Here is a 12,872-nt window from a genome sequence, read left to right on the forward strand (position 1 = left end):
AGTGCTGTCCCAGACTATGGGGACATGGGACAGGCCTATGGCCTATCTCTCGAAATGGCTGGACAATGTTGCCACCAGGTGGCAGGGATGCTTATGGGCAGTTGCTGTGGTTGCCTTACTGGTCCGGGAGGCAACCAAGCTGACTTTGAGCCAAGATTTGATCGTAAAAGTTCCTCATAAGGTCAACACTCTACTGCAAGGGGACCCCCATAAATGGCCATTGACATCCCAGATTACTCAATACCCAGGACTGTTATGTGAGAAACCTCATGTTACTATTGAGCCTTGCAGGCCCTGAATCCAGCACTCTCCTTCCTGTGGGAGAAGGTGGGCCCTCACATGATTGCAAGGAAATCCTAGAAGAAGTTTATGCCAGCAGACCTGACTTGAGAGACCAGACAATAACGGACCCAGATTGGGTCCTGTACACCGACGGCACCAGCCTGGTGAAACAAGGATGACTGTAGGGATATGCAGTAGTCATGGAAGAACCCATCGCTGACGCTAGCTCTCTGCCATCACACTGATCTGCTCAATGGGCTGAACTATATGCTCTAATCCAGGCCTGCCAGCTGTCAAAAGGTAAGAAGACAAACATTTACACAGACTCCAGGTAAGCTTTTGCTACTTTACATGTACATGGGGCTTTATATAAAGAGAGAGGTCTTCTGATAGCCAATGGAAAGGACATTAAAAACAAGGAAGAAATCTTAACTCTATTGATGCTGTGCGCAAACCTGAAAAGGTAGCAGTGATACATTGTTGGGTTCACCAAAAGGAAGATACCCCCACAAGCATGAGAAAACTGACTAGCAGATAAAGCCACAAAACATGCGGCTGAGAAATTTGGGGCTGCTTGTGGGGGACCTATCAGAACCTTTGTACTCTCAAAAATGCCTGAGTTACCTTTGACTCTCCCACAGTATACCCCAGCCTGGCTGAAGCAGAAAGGGCCACCAAAAATGAAAAAGGTTGATGGGAACTGATGGATGGCAGGTTACTGGTCCCTGAGGCATTAGCCCCCACACCGGTATCTCAGGTTCACCAGGCAACCCACTTGGGACATGACAAAATGGAAGAATTAATTTGAAAGTATTTCATAATCGCACAATTTTCCTCCTTATGTAGAATGGAATCCTAGAACTGTTCTGCTTGTCACAGGTCAATGCTGCCCCTGGATAGAAACAAAAACCTCCAGGAATACAGTTAAAAGGGACTCTACCCTTTGAAAATTTACAAGTGGACTTTACTGAGATGAAACCCTGCCGACACTATCATTTACTGGTCGTGGTATGTATCATGGTATGTATCTTCTCAGGATGGGTGGAGGCCTTCCCCACCTGAACTGAAAAAGCAAATGAAGTGGCTTGCTGTCTGCTTTGAGAAATAATCCCCAGATTTGGGTTCCCAACCAGGACAGGATCAGACAACAGCCCTGCCTTTGTGGCCAGCTTACTTCAACAGGTATATAAAGCTCTACATGTCAAGTAGAAATTACATACAGCATATAGGCCCCAGAGTTCTGGAATGGTGGAAAGAACCAACCAAACTCTTACAGACACTTTCAAAATGAATCATAGAGACTGATTGTTCATGGATGGACTTGCTTCTGGCAGCCTTACTCAAATTAAGGGTAACCCTGCATTCTCATGGTCATTCTCCTTATGAAATTGTCTATGGGAGGCCCCTCCCATAGTAAGACAGGTGTCGGCAAATTTGCCACAGGTAAAGGGATGGGATTTCACAGCAGATGGAACAACTGTGTAAGGTAATAAATCAGGAAACTAAGAAAGAGTGCCACTCCCCCTTGGGGAACACATTCACCAATTTGTGCTTGGTGACCAGGTGTGGGTCAAGGACTGGAAACACGACTCCTTGGCCCCACATTGGAAGGGTCCATATACTGTTTCTCTAACCACCTCTACGGCAGTTAAAGTTGCACTTGGGTCCACCATATGAGGGTGAAAAGAGCATACCACACAGACCCGGAGGACACCGAGTGGACTACACAAAGGGACCTCACTTATCCCCGTGAAACCAATAGCATCTTAAAGAAGAAGAAGAGATGAAGCTATGCAATGAACTGCTGCTTCAAGGACTTGCCTGTATTCTCTTGAGACTAGCTAATAGTTTCAGCACAAGACAATGTTTTCATTTCATGGGCACCTTCCTATGCTGACTTTCATAAAAAATCCAACTGCTGGGTATGTGGAACCATGCCCATGTCTGTCATGGATGGACTCCCGTGGTGGGTATCACCTCTATGGGGGGGTGATATGCCTAGCTTATATGATTTTTTGCATCACACAAAACAACAAAAATCAAGTCTAGAAACTAATCACAGCAGCCACTACCCTTTGGTGTGATAAAAAGGCTGACAAGCTGACAAATGGCCATGGGATATATTTTAATTATACACTTAGCTCAGAAAATGCTTATCAATATCATGTGACAGCCAGTAAGTCCAAACAATCAGAAATTAACCAATATTTTGATCAATTTTACCAGATATGGGATGAATACTTGTGGGTTACTTCAGAAAAGGGACAACTTGTTAGGATAGCTGAAATTTGCTGGGAACAAGATGTACACATTATTGGATATAATATCCAAACAATGGATAAAATAATTTAAAACCAATGGGCTTTCTACAGACAGAACAGTGCCATAAGACCTATAAAGTTACTTATTATCCCAGTCAATCCACCCCAATGGCCCGCAACAGACTGGGGACTTAACCCCAGAATCAGGTGCATTGCTCCTAATGGCACCCATTGGTTATGTGGGACTAATGTATGGCCTTGGCTGCCCCCAGGATAGATAGGGAGGTGTACTTTAGGTCTGGCCTTTGCCCATGGAAACATCAGGTCAACAATACAAGAGCCTTTAAATTTACCCTGATGGTCAGGGTAGATGGTCACAATCAGTTTTCCATCGGTATGATTATTTGGCTGCTATATTTGTTCCCTCATTGGGTACTATGGACATAATGATTAGAGTTGAAGCTCCAACTAATTTCACCCAAAGAACCCTACATGACAGCCTAAGAGCTATTCAAGCACTAAATACTGAACAAATACAAAAGAGAAAAGTGGTAATTCAAAATAGAATGGCTTTAGACATACTTACAGCCGCTCAAGGAGGCACCTATGCTATAATCAAAGGTGAATATTGTGTATATATTCCTGATTTATCTGGCAATATATCAGCCACTCTAGATGACATGAAAGATCAAGTAAAAGCTATGTCTGATGATAAACTTCCTTTTTGGACTTCTGTTCTATGATGGGTAAAGGGTGATTGGTGGAAAACTATATTAACATTGTTATAGTTGTTCTGTTGATTCTGTTATGTGGACCTTGTATTCTCCAATGTGTTGTTAACTTTGTATCACAGAGGCTGACTAATTTACCCAAATATACCAGGAAATCTGAAAGGCAGTACCTCCTGATGACTGATGCTCACACTGGAAGTTGAGAACATCAAGAGGGGGGAATGAAGGAGGAAAGGAAGAGGCCAAGCTGACTCCATCTTGAAAATGAAGGAAACTCCATCTTGACCTTTCAGTGAACTTTGGACTATGTACCTGGTAGCCATGAGGATAAGACACCTGCAGCCAAACTGACCTCCCAGACTGATAAACACCAGACTCCATACCAAGATTTCCCCAGCCAAAAAGAATGTGATAATCCCCTATGTAGTCAGTCACCTTTGTATCTTTATGGCACCCATTGGTGTAGGCTACAATGTGTAACCACCTGACTCTTCTGATTATGAGTCATGGCTGTAACCTGATTGCATCTCCCTTTAACACTTTCTAGGCTAGGTGTAAGGAATTTGGGGATGTGGGCTTGAGCAGTACACTTAAGGTATATAAAGTTTTCACAAAAGTCGGTCGGGGTCCTTGGCTAAGAGGAGACTCTGCCTTGTGTCCGCCAGTGTAATAAACTTCACTGCACTGTCTGCATTGTCCTTCTGAGTGAGTCTGTTTCCCAGAGCATTTGACTATAACAATATGCTAAAATAGAAGGGCATATAAGAGTCTATCGATCAGCTCAGAAAGCTGCCAAAGCTGTTGGGGAATAGGTGATTTTTCAGCTCTTTCTTCATTGTGTTCTATCTACAACTTTGAGTCTCTGGGAGCTTATAGTTTGTTGCCTAAGTTAGATTCTGGAACATTTAGAATGTGAGTGTGAAGTAATATGAATGTTAAGTTTAAGCACCATAAAATTGCGAGAGTTTGTTACTACTGGATTAGCTGAAGAGCTGAGATGGCTCTTCCCACGGCTTTAACTCATAATACAAATAGAGGGACACTTGGATGTCAGTTCTGTCCACAGAGCAAGGTTAGCTTCTGGGACATAAACGTGGACTGGTGATAAATGACAGTGTCTGGACCTTAGGGGTGCAGGGAGGGGGCACTGCAGGACCAGTGTAAGCCTGTATGTTTTCTTTTCTTCCTTTATTGATGATTCAATAGATTTGAGTAAACAGCGTAGTAATCAAATTTGCAGATGGTTCAACACAGGGATCACTCTGAAAACATCTGAACCAATACAACCAGAAACCAGAAGATTGGTGGGAAAAAAAAAACAAAAACTGTGGTGTTATGACAGGCCTCAGGATGTTAAAAATGTGATGCACAATTATTTCGGAAAGAGAATTGCCCAAGGATATAAAAATGCCCAGGAGCAACTTGACATCAAAGAAAATATGCTATTTTTTAAATCTGTGTGAGTTTGGGATTCAGTGTTAATTTCTTCTTTAAAGAAGATAGATTTGTGACTGAAATACCTGTATCATCTGAAATAAGAAAGTAACATATTCTTTCTAAGAAGAAACACACACACACACACAAGTAAGATGACCAGGATGAAGGGACTACTGAAAGAGTCCTTGATAGGACAAGCTGGAGATCACTGACATTGTATCATAAAAAAAAAAAAAAAAAAAGGAAGCGCTTTCTAGGTTTTCCTAGCAAAAGAAAGATACACTTAACAGTAAGCGTATGCTTGACTTACCAGTGTTTTACCATGAGTTGACATTATTCTAGCAAAAAGCGTATCTATTTGATATGCTTGTTAATCTGTGTGGCCAAATTGAAGTGAGAAATTTCTGGTAAAATACTTGAGTTACCCAAAGCCCTCTCAAAGAACCTCCATGCATCCTGTAAGCATTCACAAAAGTGGCTACAAGTTGTCTAGATTCATAGCCTGAGTTTTCAATCTAGTAGGTGTCACTGAGCATTTTACTTAATTTTGCCTATCTCAAAAAGTTTTTGGAATATTCTTTAAGATAATTTATATAAAGCTTTTAGCACAGGAATTAACATACAATATGTTCTTAACTATCAAGTTATGATTGCGTGCTAAGTTGCTTTAGTCGTGTCCAACTCCGTGTGACCCAATGAACTGCAGCCTGCCAGTCTCCTCTGTCCATGGGATTCTCCAGACAAGAATACTGGAGTGGGTTGCCATGCCCTCCACCAGAGGAATCTTTCTGACTCAGGGATCGAGTCCATGTCTCCTATGATCCCTGCAAGGGCAGGCAGGTTCTTTACCACTAGCCCCACCTGAGGAGCCCTATCATGTTATAAGTATTGGAGTTGAAATTCTAGAAACTCTATGATTAGAACTATGCTGTTAATTCATTTACAACTATCTTGGCACCCCAAATTCCACTATTATTCTTCATTCTTCTTCTTTTCCCTCTCTTCCTTTTTCTTCTCCTCTTCTCCCTCCTCCTCCTTTCTCTTTCTTCTCCTCTTTCTTCTTACTCAGTTTTATTTCCTAGACTTCATACTTTAGTTTTGATTTGCATGTAATGGGTGACTCATTGTTTTCCCCTAACATTAATGAGACTCCAAATAGATCTGGATATGTGTCTACGTCCTATTCTTCTCTTTTATCTACTTCAGAATCACTACTTTTTAAAAATAATCAGTGTTTTTATTCCACATATAAATGATATTATGTATGTTTGTCTTTCTCTTCGTTATTTTACTTAGCATGATACCTTTCAAGTTTACCCTTATTATGGCAAATGTTGACATTTAATTCATTTTTTATGGCCGAGTAGTATTCCATTATATATATATGCCACATCTTATTTATCCATTAATCTGTTGATGGATATTTTGATTGCTTCTATATCTTGGCAATAATGCTGCTATGAAACTGAACTACTGATATCTTTTCAAATCAATGTTTTAATTTTGGGGGGCTATATACATCCAGAAGTAGAACCCCTCAGTCATATGTTAGTTCTAGCTTTAGGTTAGTTTTTTTTTTGGAAGAAACTACCATATTGTTTTCCACAGTGACTACAATAATTTACATTCCCACAAATAGTGCACAAAGATTCCTCTTTTTCCACATCCTCACTAACATTTGTCATTTTGTTTGTTTCTTTTTTTTTTTTTTTTTGATGGTAGTTATTCCAATAAGTGTGCGGAGATATCTCACTGTGGTTTTAATTTACATTTCTCTGATGCAAAAGCATTACATTTTGTTGTATACCTTATAGAAATTTTTAATAGTTATTAAGGTAGTATTCTTTTTTATTATTTTAAAGTGTCATCTAGTTTTTGATCATCTAGGACCATCCATCTGATCCACATAAAGATCTGTTTTGACTGGTATTACAATTAAATGTATAGATCATTTTGGGAAGAAATCCCATTTTTTAATAGTCCTTCCATCCATAAACATACTTTTTCATTTGTTTTTTGTTCTTTCATGCTTTTTATTAAAAATTTTAAATTTTCCACATAAAGATCTAGCCATCTCCTAAAGATTCCTTCCAAAATTATTATGGCTATGTTGGCATTTTTAATGACAGTTTCATAATTTTATTTTTGCTGCTAAATAAGAGATGTAAATGGCTATTGTTTTTTACTGATACTTCCAGCAATATTTCTGAATACTTTCATTAGCTCCAATAATTTAGAATTTCTTGGGATTCTATGGGGAGGTAACAGAGGCAATCTAATCAAGCTATCAAATTTAAGAGAGACAGTTTTCAGGTTGGAGGGAACCAAATGTGCTGTAGAAAGTTGTGTGTGTGGGTATGTGCACACTTGCATACCCCTGGTATTATAGTTTTGTTTGTTACTTCCTAATCTGTATACTATTTTCTTTTTTTTCTTAATCTTCTTGTTTAGGACTTTTAGCAAAGCATTATAGAACCAGTGAAGTTGACATCCTTGATTAGTTACCAGTCATGAAGAAAATGTTTCTAATCCAATAAGAGTAATTTCTTGCATAAATATACCAGGTTAAACACATGTTTGTCTATACCTAAACTCCTAAATGTATGTTGAAATTTATCAAATATTCTTTCTGAGTCTATTAAGATTATAATTTATTAACCCAATAAGAAGTCAATATGGTATGGTAGATTACACTTGTATGTTGTCTTTGAATTAAGCATATGTTAGAATTTGTTGTACACTAGTGCATTTAGTTTTAACACTTTTCAGGGAATTTTCTGTTTATATTTCTATGTGAGGTTATTGTACAACTTTCCTTTTTTCTATCTTTTACTTGGTTTTTGTGTCAGGATCTGGAGCTTGCCTGGTGATACAGTGGTAAAAAATACATCTGCCAATGCAGGAGACACAAGAGACACTGGTTTGATGCCTGGGTTGGGAAGATCTCCTGGAGAAGGAAATGAAAACCCACTTCAGCATTCTTGCCTGGGAAATCCCAAGGAAGAGGAGACTGGTGGACTATAGCCCATGGGTTTGCAAAGGGTCAGAAACAATTGAGAATGCATGCATTTCAATATTTAAAAAAATATTAAATATTGTGAACATAATATTTTGGTCTGTGGTACATAGGTGCTCAATTTGTCTTTATGCTTTTCTCTTATCTAGATTCTTAATGTTAAAAAAAAAAAAAAAAGAATAGAAATGGGGCTTGCAAAACTTACTGCTCAGGCTGTTTGTAGGATTTAATAAAATAACGTATGTAAAAGTGCCTAAAGCAGTGTTTGGCATGTTAGAGGATTCATTAAATGCTAGCTCACTTGCCCTTTCCCCTTAGCTGTGTGTTTTTGAAAAAAAGCAGAAAAGGCAGGCACAGTGGAATACTTTTTTGGAACCCAGCTTAAAACAAGTCATAAACGCTGAAGTCAGTTGAATATGTTTGGTTTCCATTCAAAATGTTACTTTCAGAAATACACAGAGAGTTCATTTGCATAATCACTCTCTAGGCAAGAACTTGTCCCTTAGGGGTTATCATTATTTAAATCTTAAGTCAGGTTATTATCATTCTTCATGTGGAGCTGCTTGGCTTTGCTTCCTTCCCTTTCCCCTGACTGTTGCAGCTACAACGTTCTGAATGGGACATTGACCAGCAATACAGAGAGATTTAGGGTAAAAAGCAGCATGTCCAAGTGGAAAGAAAGAGCACGGCGTTCAAATCCGAGGTCCACTGCCCACTGGCTATGGAACTCTGGGGAAATGATTTCATAACTTCTGAAATGGGGATTGTTAGGTTTTTGAGAGGTTTAATTGATGTTGTGCAGATTACATACCATTCTAACCCAAAATAAACTCTAATTATATTAGCTCCTTTCCTTCCCTGCCACCTTTGTCCATTGGAAAGCAGTAATGCACCTCAGAAAAGAAACAAAGGCAGACTAGGGAAAATCGAACTGGCGGCGAAAAAACAAAAAAGATACGTGTTCAAATAGAAGAACATTTTACCTGTGAGAATCATTTTGGTGGGAAAAGAGTAACCTTCATAGTCAAGGGACACAAGGAAAAGAGGGCATTAAATTTCTCATCAGGTGCTATGGGAAGAAACATATCAAAAGTTCTCTGGAGAGAGTAGGAGTACACGTGAACATGGGTAGAACTAGAACAGAGGTGCCAATTAGAGAAAAGGATAATAAAGCAGGAAGTATTTTAAGCATCTATCAAGTGAGGGTTGTGTGATGGAAATAATGAAATGCAGAATAAAGACATCACACATGAATTATTTCCTATGCTTTCTTTCACAAGCCAGAGTACTTAGCTGACTTAATGCTCACCAAAACTCCTTACAGTGGGTACAGTATTATATCTACAGAATATCTGAAGAAACTGAGTTTCAGACACATTAAACAATTTGTCCAAGACTATTCAGCTATGAAGTGCCTGAACTGGATTCCAACAAAGACCAGCTAATTGCAAATAACCTGCCACTCCCCCAAGTGACTTCCTCTTCGTAAGCTGACCATGTTGGGTCCTCTATTTTTTAAGACTATAATTAGGTGCCCTACGGAACTTATGGAATTTGCTTTTTAGTCTCTGTGCCTGTGAAGAGTTTCTAAAAGAGGATACTTACAACATACAGACAGTGGGCAAAGGTGCTAATGGTGAGCACAGTATAAATTTACTGAAGACTGATCATCACTGGGGAGACTCCTTACAGAAAAGATGAAAATCCACTTTGCAACCAATAGTGCCATGTTTTCACCATTGTCATACACATCATTTCTGTCCACAGTCTACAAAGGGTTCTAGAGAATTGACTTTGTATCACATGGCACTGGGCAGCAAGAATAAAATGTTTTATACACACACACACACACACACACACACACATACCCTTATCCTCTAGAGGTATGCTCCTTACATAGAGTAACTCTTTAAAAACACATTAATGAAATAAAATTAAACATTTATTTCATTGGTCTCATTTAGCTGTGTTTAAAGTATACACTTTAAGTGTCAGACTTTATTTTTGGGGGCTCCAAAATCACTGCAGATGGTGACTGCAGCCATGAAGTTCAAAGACGCTTACTCCTTGGAAGGAAAATTATGACCAACCTAGACAGCATATGGAAAAGCAGAGACATTACTTTGCCAACAAAGGTCCATCTAGTAAAGGCTATGGTTTTTCCTGTGGTTATGTATGGATGTGAGATTTGGACTGTGAAGAAAGCTGAGCACTGAAGAATTGATGCTTTTGAACTGTGGTGTTGGAGAAGACTCTTGAGAGTCCCTTGGACTGCAAGGAGATCCAACCAGTCCATTCTGAAGGAGATCAGCCCTGGGATTTCTTCGGAAGGAATGATGCTAAAGCTGAAACTCCAGTACTTTGGCCACCTTATGCAAAGAGTTGACTCATTAGAAAAGACTCTGATGCTGGGAGGGATTGGGGGCAGGAAGAGAAGGGGACGACAGAGGATGAGATGGCTGGATGGCATCACTGACTCGATGGACGTGATTCTGAGTGAACTCCGGGAGTTGGTGATGGACAGGGAGGCCTGGCGTGCTGCAATTCATGGGGTTGCAAAGAGTCGGACACGACTGAGTGACTGAACTGAACTGAAGTGAACTGAAAGTACACACTAGGCAAAAAGCGTTTACTGTATAGCACAAGAAGCTGTAGTCAATATCTTATAATAACCTATAATGGAAAATAATTTTAAAAAATAGTGCATGTATATATATGTATAACTGAATCACCTTGCTGTGCACCTGAAACATTGTAAGTGAACTATCAGATCAGATCAGATCAGATCAGTCGCTCAGTCGTGTCTGACTCTTTGCGACCCCATGAATCGCAGCACACCAGGCCTCCCTGTCCATCAGCAACTCCCGGAGTTCACCCAGACCCACCTCCATCGAGTCAGTGATGCCATCCAGCCATCTCATCCTCTGTCGTCCCCTTCTCTTCCTGCCCCCAATCCCTCTCAGCATCAGGGTCTTTTCCAATGAATCAACTCTTTGCATAAGGTGGCCAAAGTACTGGAGTTTCAGCTTTAGCATCATTTTTTCCAAAGAAATCCCAGGGCTGATCTCCTTCAGAATGGACTGGTTGGATCTCCTTGCAGTCCATGGGACTCTCAAGAGTCTTCTCCAACACCACAGTTCAAAAGCATCAATTCTTCGGCGCTCAGCCTTCTTCACAGTCCAACTCTCACATCCATATATGACCACTGGAAAAACCATAGCCTTGACTAGACGGGCCTTTGTTGGCAAAGTAATGTCTCTGCTTTTGAATATGCTATCTAGGTTGGTCATAACTTTCCCTCCAAGGAGTAAGCGTCTTTTAACTTCATGGCTGCAGTCACCATCTGTAGTGATTTTGGAGCCCAGAAAACTAAAGTCTGACACTGTTTCCACTGTTTCCCCGTTTATTTCCCATGAAGTAGTGGGACTGGATGCCATGATCTTCGTTTTCTGAATGTTGAGCTTTAAGTCAACTATACTTCAATAAAATATATATATTAATAAAAATATAAATAAATAAAGTACACAGTGACTAGTGTTGAACATATTGAACATAGCAGGTATAGAACACATCTATCTTTGTAGAATGTTGTACTGGAAGACTGAATTAGAGCCTCCTAGTTTGGATTTGGGTTGGAGTTAAGAGTCTAAATTTACTGCCACCACTGCCCTAATGCTTTAACTATCAACATGGTCTGTGGGTTTTAATCCTCCAAACCACCATTCGAGGAAAGAACATCGGATGAAGAGACCAAGATTCAGAGTGTTAAAATAATTTACCCAAATGCTAGTAAGCAGTGGAGCCTGGATTGAAAGGCAAGTATGTCTGACTTCAGAGCCTAGGATCGCAACTAATGGGTAAAACTGGTCACACCTAAAATGCTGAGTGGCACATGGACTAGTTATATTGTGTATAAGTTCTATAATGAGTACAGAAAGCTGGGGTTGCTCAGGAAAATCTTTACCAAAAAATGGATAACAAGGAAAGGCTCTGAAATGCCAATGAAAGTTGCTTAAGAAGGTAAGATTAGAAAAGGAACTACTGACAGAGAGTAGAAAAAGTAACACAATGTTCCAGATTGCCTCCTCAAGCCAGTCCTATTTTATATATTTTGTTGTTGAGATTTTCTAAAATGTTACGTCTTGGGCATCTATGATACCATGAGCAGGGTACTGTGTTAGACCTTGTGGATACAAACTTGAGAGGCTGTCATACTTCCAGGAAGTTCATGGTCTGCAGTGAACATACTTTGGCCAAGAAACCAATTGAGGACACTATGTCATACCCAGCCATTGCTGTAGTCAAGAATCTAATAGAATTGGTATTAAGTGAACCTGAAAGTTTAAAAACTCCTAGTTTCTATCCAAAGGATGAACAGTTTTATGAACCTTGATTTTCATCTTCTCCTCTGACCCAGTGAAGAGGATGAACATAATTGTCAAAATTCTGCACTAGAAAAAGTAAACTTTACTTTACATAGCTTATCAACCATTTACTACATGTGCAACTTTTGGAAAATGACAGCCTTTCCAAATACTTTTCTAATTTGGGGATTGAGAATGTTAATAGCTCTATCAAGGTGCTAATGTGAATATTTCATAAGCTCATGTGTATAACACGCTTAGCTTATGCCACAGGGCTGCCCCATGGTCTAGACTGAAAAAATGAGAGCTGGGTCACTTTTATAGGAAAGGGACGTATGTGAGCAGTTCTCATTAATAACATCTTCCTTATAAGGACAAAAGGTATATTTTGCCCTTACTGGATATGGATATGTTTTTCTTCTTAGTACAAAATCTCTTTCCACAAAACCTTATAGTGGTTATTATTATCATCATATAATTTACCAATCAACTTTAACATTTCAATCTAATCTCCAATGGAATAGAAAGAAGGCATGCAATATTACTTAATAGTTACTTCAATAGTCCTTTTCATAGCACCTCACAATTGTGCCCCACAATTGTGTGACTTGATGATGAATAGATTATCAAGTCATCTATTCAAATTTTACAACAGAATAGTAGGCATAGCAAGAATTTTACTTTTCATGCACTTTGAATTTTGTGTAGGGAAAAAATAGACTTTTGCAAAACTGAACTGTCCAGGTCTGCTTCATCACAAAAGATCCTATTCCCCAAATCC

The sequence above is a fragment of the Bos indicus x Bos taurus genome, chromosome 18 (assembly GCF_003369695.1).
Source record: "Bos indicus x Bos taurus breed Angus x Brahman F1 hybrid chromosome 18, Bos_hybrid_MaternalHap_v2.0, whole genome shotgun sequence".
Lineage (NCBI taxonomy): Eukaryota > Metazoa > Chordata > Mammalia > Artiodactyla > Bovidae > Bos > Bos indicus x Bos taurus.